This window comes from Squalius cephalus (genome assembly GCF_949319135.1).
Source record: "Squalius cephalus genome assembly, chromosome: 21".
Taxonomy (NCBI): domain Eukaryota; kingdom Metazoa; phylum Chordata; class Actinopteri; order Cypriniformes; family Leuciscidae; genus Squalius; species Squalius cephalus.
In genome coordinates, this window is record NC_137142.1 from 2,725,013 (window position 1) to 2,735,663 (window position 10,651).

Consider the following 10,651-nt stretch of genomic DNA (forward strand, 5'->3'; position numbering starts at 1 on the left):
ATCAGGTAATCAATAATTACTGAATAAAATTAGCCTTATTAATAACTATTAACTAACTATGACGACATTGTAAAGAATTGCCACTAATCACAATCATTTATAGTTTCTGCAGAGTGATTAGGAAACACTTGAGCAATTAGTGATGCATTTTATGACTATGTTCAGAGTAAAAAGGACACACGTTGTGATTAGTAATTGCTTGGTAATTCTTTATCATTTGTCTTCCAGGGCAAGGATCACGCCACAACTATGAATGTTGGGGAATTATGTATTGAAGAAAGTTAGGGATGAATAGGGAGAGGTAAAGGGATGGCCAGGTTGATCTGGGCATCTGGTGTTGGTGGCCAGGACACTCAGAGTGATCATCTCAGTTAAATGTAGTCTGAGTGATTAGGAAGAGACCATGTGAGACTTCCTAACCTGGAAGAGAAGAGAACAGGGGATGGTGAAGATGGTTGATTGGATGTGAGAGGGAAGGGAGGGTTCGAGAGAATGAGACATAAGGTGTATTTGACATCGGCTGCGGCTGGATGTAACCGATCGTGAACGTGAAGTCGGACACAGCTGAAGTGAAACAAATGCAATATTTGCCAAATACACAGACATTTTCATTCAATACTTTATGTACTGCTTCATACAGCGTCTGTTTGAGCAAGAATAAAGTTCAACATAAGCTACTACCAATGAAGTGGAGTCAACCTTTTTTAATCAGTTTTAATCTGATAAACATGACACAATATAACATCGCGACTACATGAAAAGAGTGTTTACTGTTATAAAAAACTGACTGTGAGCTTTAGTGGAACTTAAGTTGTGAGAATAAACACGAAACACACTCGGGTTGAACGTCATGTTTCCTGGAAGCGGCGTGCACCGGTGTGCAACGGGGTTTGAGATGCGTTTTGTCTTGTTTGGTGGGTGTGTCAGAACTGCAGTCCAATCAGCAGCAACATGTATATAAAGCACGCGGTATTAAAGTGAACTCGCACAATGGGTTCAAGGAAAGTCATTTACAAATGTGTTCGATGCAGCTCGGTATACGCAACAACTGAGGATATTAGAAGACATGTTTGTGTAAGTTTTATTGTAAAAATATAGGATATCAACATAATGATGTAGTTGTTTATATTTTTAGCTTCATTGCAAGTGTATGACATTTGGTATAGAAATAAACAATGGTAATTAAGTGCTTTTCCTAAAAATGAGAAAGAAAATACAGGGTATTAAAACAGTATGAACTACAAATAAAGTCAGCATGTGAGGATAAATAGATGTTTTAGTCTGAATTAGGTAAGATGTGTGCTTCAGATTCAGCAATCCCTTCACTCGATTGGGATGTTCTCTTTTGTTCTGGGCGGCAAGTGCAGTAACTGTAACATCGGGCATATTTTGTAGTATTAAACACATATTTATACCGACTTCATCAGGCTCAGAAAATTCTTCACAAAGAACACAAAGAATGGCCTTCTCAGCTGCCATAGTTGCAACTCTTGCGTCATCAGAACAGTGTGTTCAACGCATCACCGTTTCTGTTTAAAAAACGTTGTGCAACGTTTTGTCGGGGCTGAACGCAGCCCTGGTTTCCATATTAGTTAATGAGCTGAACACAGGTGTGCATAATTTACTGTTATTTCTATAGGTAAGTACATGTAAAATATGTAACAAGGACACTGTAAAATACATAAAATTATTTGAGTATTATACACATTTACATGAAAATGTAAATCATATAATTGGATAGTTATATATGTAAAAAAGATATTATTTTCTTTGCAACTGTCAATGTAATTATCTTCTTGTTAGTAAATACTTTTAATTAGTTTGTAAATTTGTCAAAGTGGTTTCTTCAACACCAAAGCTTTTTTTTTTAAAGAATTTCAAGCTTTTCAATGTCAGATTTTCTTGGAAGAATTTTGATAGCATAAAAATGATAACATTTTACCATACCAGATATTTAGATATAAAATGTACCACATTATAATTTTATTTTGAGGAGAGCCCTACTGTGTAAAAACCTTGAGACTACATGAATATGCTTCTCATAAATATTCAAGGAAAGTGGTATTTGTTTCTCTTCAGCAGCGACTCAGAAATATTTCCCCCACTGTGTTTATTTTGATGTTTTCACTTCTCCAACGGTCAATGCTATTACTTTCAGTGTTCAAAAGCAGAAAAATTAGATTGAAAACACAGCTTTAATGCAGCAAGGTCGAGCCAAGATGTTCATTATCCAAACAGGACTGGTACTTGATCAAACTAGAGTGCAACATTGTAGATGAATGTAAGCAAATATCCATCCAAAGTCTCAGTGTTTACTGGCACATAAGAATAATGAGCAGGAATCTTTTTTTGTGTCATCTCCATTAATGCTATCTACTTTCCAGTGGCACGCAGTGGTCCTCTGAAACGAGGAGGCAAAATCCTAACAATGTATAATGTATATAATTCATGTTCCAGTTACACTTAATGCGTTTTCCTGGTTAATTAAACATTACATTACATAAAAAAGAAACCAAATACAATTACATGTTGTTCTTTTACATTAACAATGTTATTAATGTTCTTATTTATTAAATCCAAGTATAAATCTCATCAAGTTAGTGTTTTTAAGCATGTTTCATTTATTTCAAAAGAGTAACTAAAGGCAGAAATAATTTTTACAATTTTATTTTATTTGTGAACTGATATTCAGCTGTTATTTTTCGTTTCTTTTTAACTTTCGGATCATCAAGCTCGGTAAACACCATCACACACGAAAATGTACCTGTAATTTTACCAAGCTGATCGCTCACTAAAAATACCCCAGTCATCATGTTTTAAGTCCATTTCCAGTTTGATTTTGATGTGACATAAAGCGGTGATATCTAAGTGGCTGAGGTGTTTACTTACTTTTTAATAAGTCTTCCCATTAAAGATATTATTTTGTTCATTCAGACAGGTTCGCGAACGCGCATGAAAACAAGAGGCGGGATTTATCACACAAACCAATCATGTCCAACCATAACCAATCATATCCAACCATAACCAATCATATCCAATCATAGCGTGATGGAGGCATCATGTAACTTTCCCCCATTCATTCTCAATTACCCCCCATCAAACCCAGCGCACACTTTAGGGGGTCTGTTAAAACTCAATGGGCTCAGTGGAGGCAAGACTCCCACTGTACCTTTACTTTTAGAAAACGAGTGATTTGTACACTTGTTCATGTCACATTTTGTAATATTTGCGTTGTTTTATTTGTCTAATAGGGATTATTTTCTCATCCATTTTCTTGAGGAGGCACTGCCTCCCTTGCCTCTTCAGAGGAAACGCCCCTGACAAGTTCATTTTCTGATAAATGTGGAGTAGGGCTAGGCGGTATGACGATACACAGTATATCGCAGCGATAGTATAAAATGTCTATCGTTACATCATCATGTTGTAAGGGCTCTTCCATAAAATTTTCATGAGACATTCATGGAGTCAACAAAGTGTCATTTTATTGACTGCAACACTTAGAAAGAGAGAGAGAGAGAGAGAGAGAGAGAGAGAGAGTTTTTTTTTTTTTTTTTTACACCTTTATTAAATACAAAAATTATATATAAAAAAAATCATCATTAAATTATCTCGCAAAGTCTCGGCAAAGAACAAACCATCATCAACCCAACACAGCAATTTTTCTACACTCCAAATGTCTTCAAACTTTTCCACATTCGTAATAAATAGATAAAAAACAAAATCATGCCTTACTCTTGCTTTTATAAGCCTTTTAAAACACAATTCAACTACAAAATTCAACTACACAATTCTTGTATCTTCTACTAGTATATATAGGCCTTTTTGCTTGTCCTAAAATTAAGTTTAACAACCGTCCTTTCCTCTTTTTTTTTTTTTTTTTTACAATATTCAAAGCCAAGAATATACACAGACATTGTAAACTTCTCATTGACAGAAGAAAATAAAGTTTCCAATAAAACAAAAAGAGATTTCAGTCTCTCACAATGCATAAAACAGTGAAAAATTGTTTCCCTGTCAATACAAAAAGGGCATTTATCTTTCACATTTGGGTTCAAGATTGAAATAAAAGCATTAACTGCAATAATGCCATGTAATACTCGCCACTGCAGATCTCCAACTTTTTTAGTCAATGGTGGCTTGTAAATTAAACCTCAAGAAGGCTTAAAACCATCCTCAACATTTAAATGGTTTCTCCATGGCGTATCCACACGTTGTAATTTGTCTTTATTCATCACTCTTACACACTTGATATAAACTATTGCCCCCCATTGAATCAAAGACAATATCTCCTCAAATCTTTGAGGTGGCTGAAGAATTCTTCATTTCTAAAACAGTCTCAGGTATAACCATGCTTGGAAAGCAATCCATTTGGGACAGTTCGTAATGATAAAAAAGTCCAGTCTTCTTTAGAGTCTTCAGAGTCTTACCAGCCACTTCCTCTAGGCTCTTCATTTTCACAATCTTAGCATTTGTCAAAACCTGTTTTAACCAAGGTGTTGTATCATCACATATATCCAAATGCGCACCGTTAATCAGATGTTCTTCTAAAACCCACAGTAAAGACTTGCAGGGCAAGGATCTTCTGATTTGTACCACACACCAAGCTTTTCTCACACTTTCATAAAAGGGAGATATAAACCCAAAATCTAATTTATTGCAGTCCGTCCAAAAAATATTTTTTTTCCCAAAACCCCACCCACCAACCTTACCTAAAAGGCAAGAAGTTAATCCAGTCCACAATACATTTGATTTATAAAATAATTTCTGAACAAATTGTAGCCTAAATGTTGCTTTTCTACTCTTGAGGTCTACAATACCTTGACCACATTCTTCCATCAGAAGATACACCACAGCCCTAGGTACCCAGTGCAATTTATCCCAGAAAAAGTTTGTCATTCTGACTTGTATTTCTTCAAGAATCCCAGCAGGAGTCTCTAAAACAGATGATCTGTGCCATGACGAGGAGGCTCCCAGATTGTTAATAATCAGAGCCCTTCCCCTAAAAGACATTTTAGGCAATATCCATTTCCACCTTTCTAATCTTCCTTCAACATTTTCACACATATTCTCCCAATTTTTCTTATTGGTTGATTTATCGCCTAGGAAGATTCCAAGGTATTTTAAACCACACCGTGACCAGCTCATTCCGCCTGGCAAAAACATGTTTTCCTCCTACCATTCTCCAACTAAGTCTGCTGCACGTTTGGCCCAATTCACTTTTGCAGAAGAAAATGTTCCATAACTATTAACAATATCAACTAGCTTATTAAAATCATTCTGCCCATTAATCAAAACCATTATATCATCAGCATATGCTGACAGTTTTGTGACCATCTAACTCTACTCTGATTTTATTTAACATTGGTTCTAAAGCTATTGAATACAGCATGTCTGATAGGGCACAACCTTGTCTTATACCTCTTTGAATTTTAAATGGACTTCATAAGCCATCATTGACTTTCAATATGCTTTCAATGTCACAATAGAGCACTTTAATCATAGCAATAAACTCAGGTGGGAAACCAAATGCCTCAAAAGTATGCCATAAAAACTGATGTTCCACCCGATCAAAAGCCTTTTCTTGGTCCAGAGAGATCAGACCAACTTTTTGATCAAAGAGTCTAGAGACTTCCAAAACATCTCTAATTAACGATGTTGTCCACTATTGATCATTTGGGTCCATAATAAGACTGATCTATATGGCTGACCTGCCCCAATACCTCCCTCAGTCTGTTGGCCAAAGTTTTTGACAGGATCTTGTAGTCGGTGCATAACAAAGACACTGGTCTCCAGTTCTTGACCTCTTTGAGGTCACCTTTCTCTGGGAGCAGAGTTAAAACTGCTCTCCTGCAAGTTATTGGCAGTCGCCCTTCAGACAGACTGCGACTTAACACTGCAAACAAGTCTTCTCCCTGGAAGTGCCAGTATGCCTTATAAAATGCCACTGGCAGCCCATCTAAATCTGGTGCTTCGCCATTTTTTATGCTTTGCAGTGCATTAAAAAGTTCATCTGTTGTCAAAAAATGCACCAGACCAGCACACGACTCCTCAGTCATCTGTGAAAGGAAGAGATTGGTTGACTGGTCTGCTCCACATTCACAGGCATACAGCTCTTTGTAGAAGCTAACAGCCCTTTTCCGAATGTCAGAGTCCCTAGTCGGATCTAGACCGTAAACATTGAATACTCTTTTTTTTGGCCATTTTTCTTTTCCAGATTAAAGAAGAATTGGGATGGGACATCCATTTCAGAAATACTTTGAAATCTGGACCTAACTAACGCCCCGTGAGCTCCAGTGTCCAACAGATCAGCTAGTGCAACTTTTTTATCCTTAAGAGTCTGAATTTGCCCGGATGAGCTCCACAATATCCAACTCTAAAATCCTAATATTTTAAGAGTGTCCCCAGTGTCATTAGAAGTATACTGATTACATAGTTTTTGTATATGTGACTTCCCAATATCCAACCATTGCTGTATTGAAGTGAGATTAGGCTTTTGACTTCTCCATCCCATCCAAAAAAAACAAAAAACACATTGTCCAAAAGCAGCATCCTCATTTAAAGCATTGTTAAAATGCCAATATGCACTCTTTTGCCTAACAGATTCAATGAACACACAAGCTTCCACCATTGAATGGTCAGAAAAACCAACAGGACAAATAGAACAAGACTTAAAACACTGTGCTTGATGTTAAAGATGATAAAAATAATCCAATCGTGCTAACGAAACACAATTGTCTTTCACATGAGCCCAAGTGTATTGCCTATCTTTAAAATGAAAGTTCCTCCAAACATCACAAAGTTGGTAGGTTTTAATGATGTTTAACAACTTACGTCTTGAAGCCATATGTGGTTCAATATGATTTCTGTCAATATCATAGCATGTACAATTAAAGTTACCAGCAAGTATAATCACACTGTTTAAGATTCTCACACAATGTTTCCAAAAACAACATTCTTTCAATAGGTTTAACAGGCGCATAGATATTGATCAATTCCATTGTGACATTTTCAAACCTTGCTATTAGCTTATGAACTCTACCTTCTATTATTTCAAAACTATCACAAGACATTGGCAGAAAATGTTTTGAAAACGAAACTGCAACCCCAGAACTAAGAGACGTCTCATGACTAAAAAAGATATTTACCTCCCAATCCTTCATCCATTCTACTTTATTTTCTCTATGAGTCTCTTGAAAAAACATGATATCTATATTTTCAATTTTGATTAAGTCATAGAGCGGCATCCGTTTTTTAGCATCCCTCATCCCATTAACATTTAGGGAGGCGATTTTAAAAGTGCTCATTATGAGGGAAGAGAGCAGCAATACAAGCAAACAACAACATATTGCATTACTCTTATGACTCATTCTGCATTGTCTGGGTGCGTCACGCTTTTTGCACAATGTCTTTAATCTATACAGCTCTGGATTCAACAAACACTCATCACCCTTTTGTTTCGTTAGACTATTTGCTGAGTCAATAAACAGAGAGAGATCTGGAAAAAATAAATCACCTCAACATTTCTCATTCCTTTTGTACTTTGTAAGAAATTCTTCATCCGTTCTAAACCGTAACCACTGCGATCTCGGCTCCCATTATCTCCCACAGACGCTCCCGAACCCTGAATCAGATACATCAGACATTTGCTTATTTTTCTTAGATTTATCAGCTGCTTCACACGAATTTGATTTTCTTTTTACCACTGGCACTTTAAAAATGTTCTTCTCTTCATTAAAAATGTCATTCTCTACCTCATCAAGCTCAATGTCCACTATCTCATCACTTCTCAGGTTTCCCTCTTTACACCCCTTACTTACACTGTTCTCTTTCTCCACATGTACTACATTCGTTTCTGCCCTTTCATCAGCTTGCCTATCCTTTTCCACATTAATTCCTTGGTCTAAATTTGGACTTTGAGGTCCATTCTCATCTGCAGTGTTTACTAAACGGCCTTTTTCAGGGCAAGCTCATGCTAAATGCCCTTCTTTTCCACATCCAAAGCACTTCATGTTTTCCGTTGTAGCAAAAATGACATAATCAAAGCCATCAACTTTGAACTTGAAAGTACCATTTATTTCCTCAATATCCATTCTCAATATCATGTAAACAAACCGACGGAAAGAAACCACGTGTTTTAACAGGGGATACTTGCAACCCATCGGAATCATGCGGCAACCTCCCTGTCTCTCTCTTGAATCCAACACGGAAGTGAATTAAACTGCAGTTCATCGACTGGCCGCTTGAGGCTGGCTGCAGAAGTGAGTCAAATCTGCATCTCCCCCATGTTAAAATGCCCAACTTTACAGCAGAAAAAAACATGTTTACAGCCTGAGCAAAAAGTGGCTTTGGTCTATACAGCTAATTCTGCCCTTCATGACGACTGTGAGGGGGGTGAATTTTTTTATAACTCATCCGTTTAAATTATATTAAGCCTTAAATTTCTGCATAATTAAGGGTGTCCACTTTTGAGTGACAGGTGGATTCCCGCTGCTGTGGTCATTAGTCATCATTAGCCGTTTGTCTGCTGTCTGTTAGCTGTCACGTTACCTCAGCTCAGTGTCTGACTGTAAAAATAAATAAATTCGGGAATGACGCGCTGCCAAGATGGCGACGGTCGGCCACGCCCACTTTAGGCTTCAAAAACGGTCTTCAGAAACCTACGGGTGACGTCACGGACACTACGTCCATATTTTTTTTACAGTCTATGATAAAACCTGAAAGAATCTGATATCTTAACTCAAGTTTCTTTTTTTAATGTTTCTCTTTTCTTTCTACTAAAAAATTCGGTAACACTTTAGAATACTGTTCCTTCATTAATGAATAACTACACAGGAACAAACGAGTAACGTATTATTAACATTCTAGTAACTACTATTAACTAACAAGAAACTCTGATTAACAAATTAGTAAGTAATAGTGCTCAGATGAATGTAGTAGTTCACTATTAGCTAATCAAGAACTACTATTTTTTTCATACCTCCCAGAGAAATACTATCTACAGGTTCATAATTAACATGAATAATGCATAATTTATAATAAAAGGTAATGGTAACACACTAGTAATGACTCAAGTATTACTACATCATTCTAAAGGAACTACTAATTATTTGGATCAGTATTCTAAAGTGAAAAACATGATAACTACCTAATATTGACTGAAGTCATTGTAAGCTTTTGAGATTTTTGTAAGATTTTGAATAGCAATTCCTTCCAATGGATTTGGTAACTTTAGTCATTACTAGTGTGTTCCCGTGATCTTCACTTTAGAGACTGATCCAAATAATTAGTAGTTCCTTTAGAATGATGTAGTAATACTTGAGTCATTACTAGTGTGTTACCATTACCTTTTATTAAACATTGTGCATTATAAATATTTATTAACCTGTATATAGTCAGTGAGGTATGAAAAATAGTAGTTATTGATTAGCTAATAGTGAACTACCACATCCGACTGAGCGCTATTACTTACTAATTCGTTAATCAGAGTTTCTTGTTAGTTAATAGTAGTTACTAGAGTGTTACTAATGCATTACTCATTTGTTCCTGTGTAGTTATTCATTAATGAAGGAACAGTATTCTAAAGTGTTACCAAAAATTCTGCACTTATGTGTTTAGCACTTTATTATTCAAGGCCATTAGGCATTTTGTTTGATGACTGAATGATAGTAAATTGGTAGTAGACACATTACAAGATGCTGTAAGTATTCTGGTATAATACTGGTTGCTTACAAATTACAATTGCTGGTGTATGACCTGTCCATCTATTGACACATGTACATGTAAGTCGCTTTGGATAAAAGCATCTGCCAAATGCCCTAAATGTAAATATCAAATGTAAAATAAAGCAGCTTGTTTTGTTTTTTGATAATACTATATTTCATGTAAGTTGTTCTCTCTCACACACATACTCACACAAACACACACACACACACACACACACGAACACACACACACACACACACACACACACACAGTATACCTCCTCCTCTCCTCAGGGTCTGTCTGTCTGTCTGTCTGTCTGTCTGTCTGTCTGTCTTTCTCCTCCTCTCCTCAGGGTCTGTCTGTCTGTCTGTCTGTCTGTCTCCTCCTCTCCTCAGGGTCTGTCTGTCTGTCTGTCCATCTGTCTGTCTGTCTGTCTGTCTGTCTGTCTGTCTCCTCCTCTCCTCAGGGTCTGTCTGTCTGTCTGTCCATCTGTCTGTCTGTCTGTCTGTCTGTCTCCTCCTCTCCTCAAGGTCTGTCTGTCTGTCTGTCCATCTGTCTGTCTGTCTGTCTGTCTGTCTGTCTGTCTCCTCCTCTCCTCAGGGTCTGTCTGTCTGTCTGTCTGTCTGACCATCTGTCTGTCTGTCTGTCTGTCTGTCCATCTGTCTGTCTGTCTGTCTGTCTGTCTGTCTCCTCCTCTCCTCAGGGTCTGTCTGTCTGTCTGTCCATCTGTCTGTCTGTCTGTCCGTCTGTCTGTCTGTCTGTCTGTCTGTCCATCTGTCTGTCTGTCCATCTGTCTGTCTGTCTGTCTGTCTGTCTGTCTGTCTCCTCCTCTCCTCAGGGTCTGTCTGTCTGTCTGTCCATCTGTCTGTCTGTCCGTCTGTCTGTCCATCTGTCTGTCTGTCCATCTGTCTGTCTGTCCGTCTGTCTGTCTGTCTGTCTCCTCCTCTCC

General features: G+C 37.3%; 1 long non-coding RNA gene across 1 annotated transcript; it reads right to left on the reverse strand.

The window, feature by feature from the left end:
- Window positions 1-203: 203 nt before the first annotated feature.
- Window positions 204-7,802, reverse strand: LOC307149487. Its single transcript, XR_013819567.1, has 3 exons — window positions 7,752-7,802; window positions 7,514-7,621; window positions 204-420 (listed from the first exon to the last, which is right to left on the reverse strand). It is a non-coding gene; the product is annotated as an uncharacterized lncRNA (long non-coding RNA).
- Between the last annotated feature and the right edge of the window lie 2,849 nt (window positions 7,803-10,651).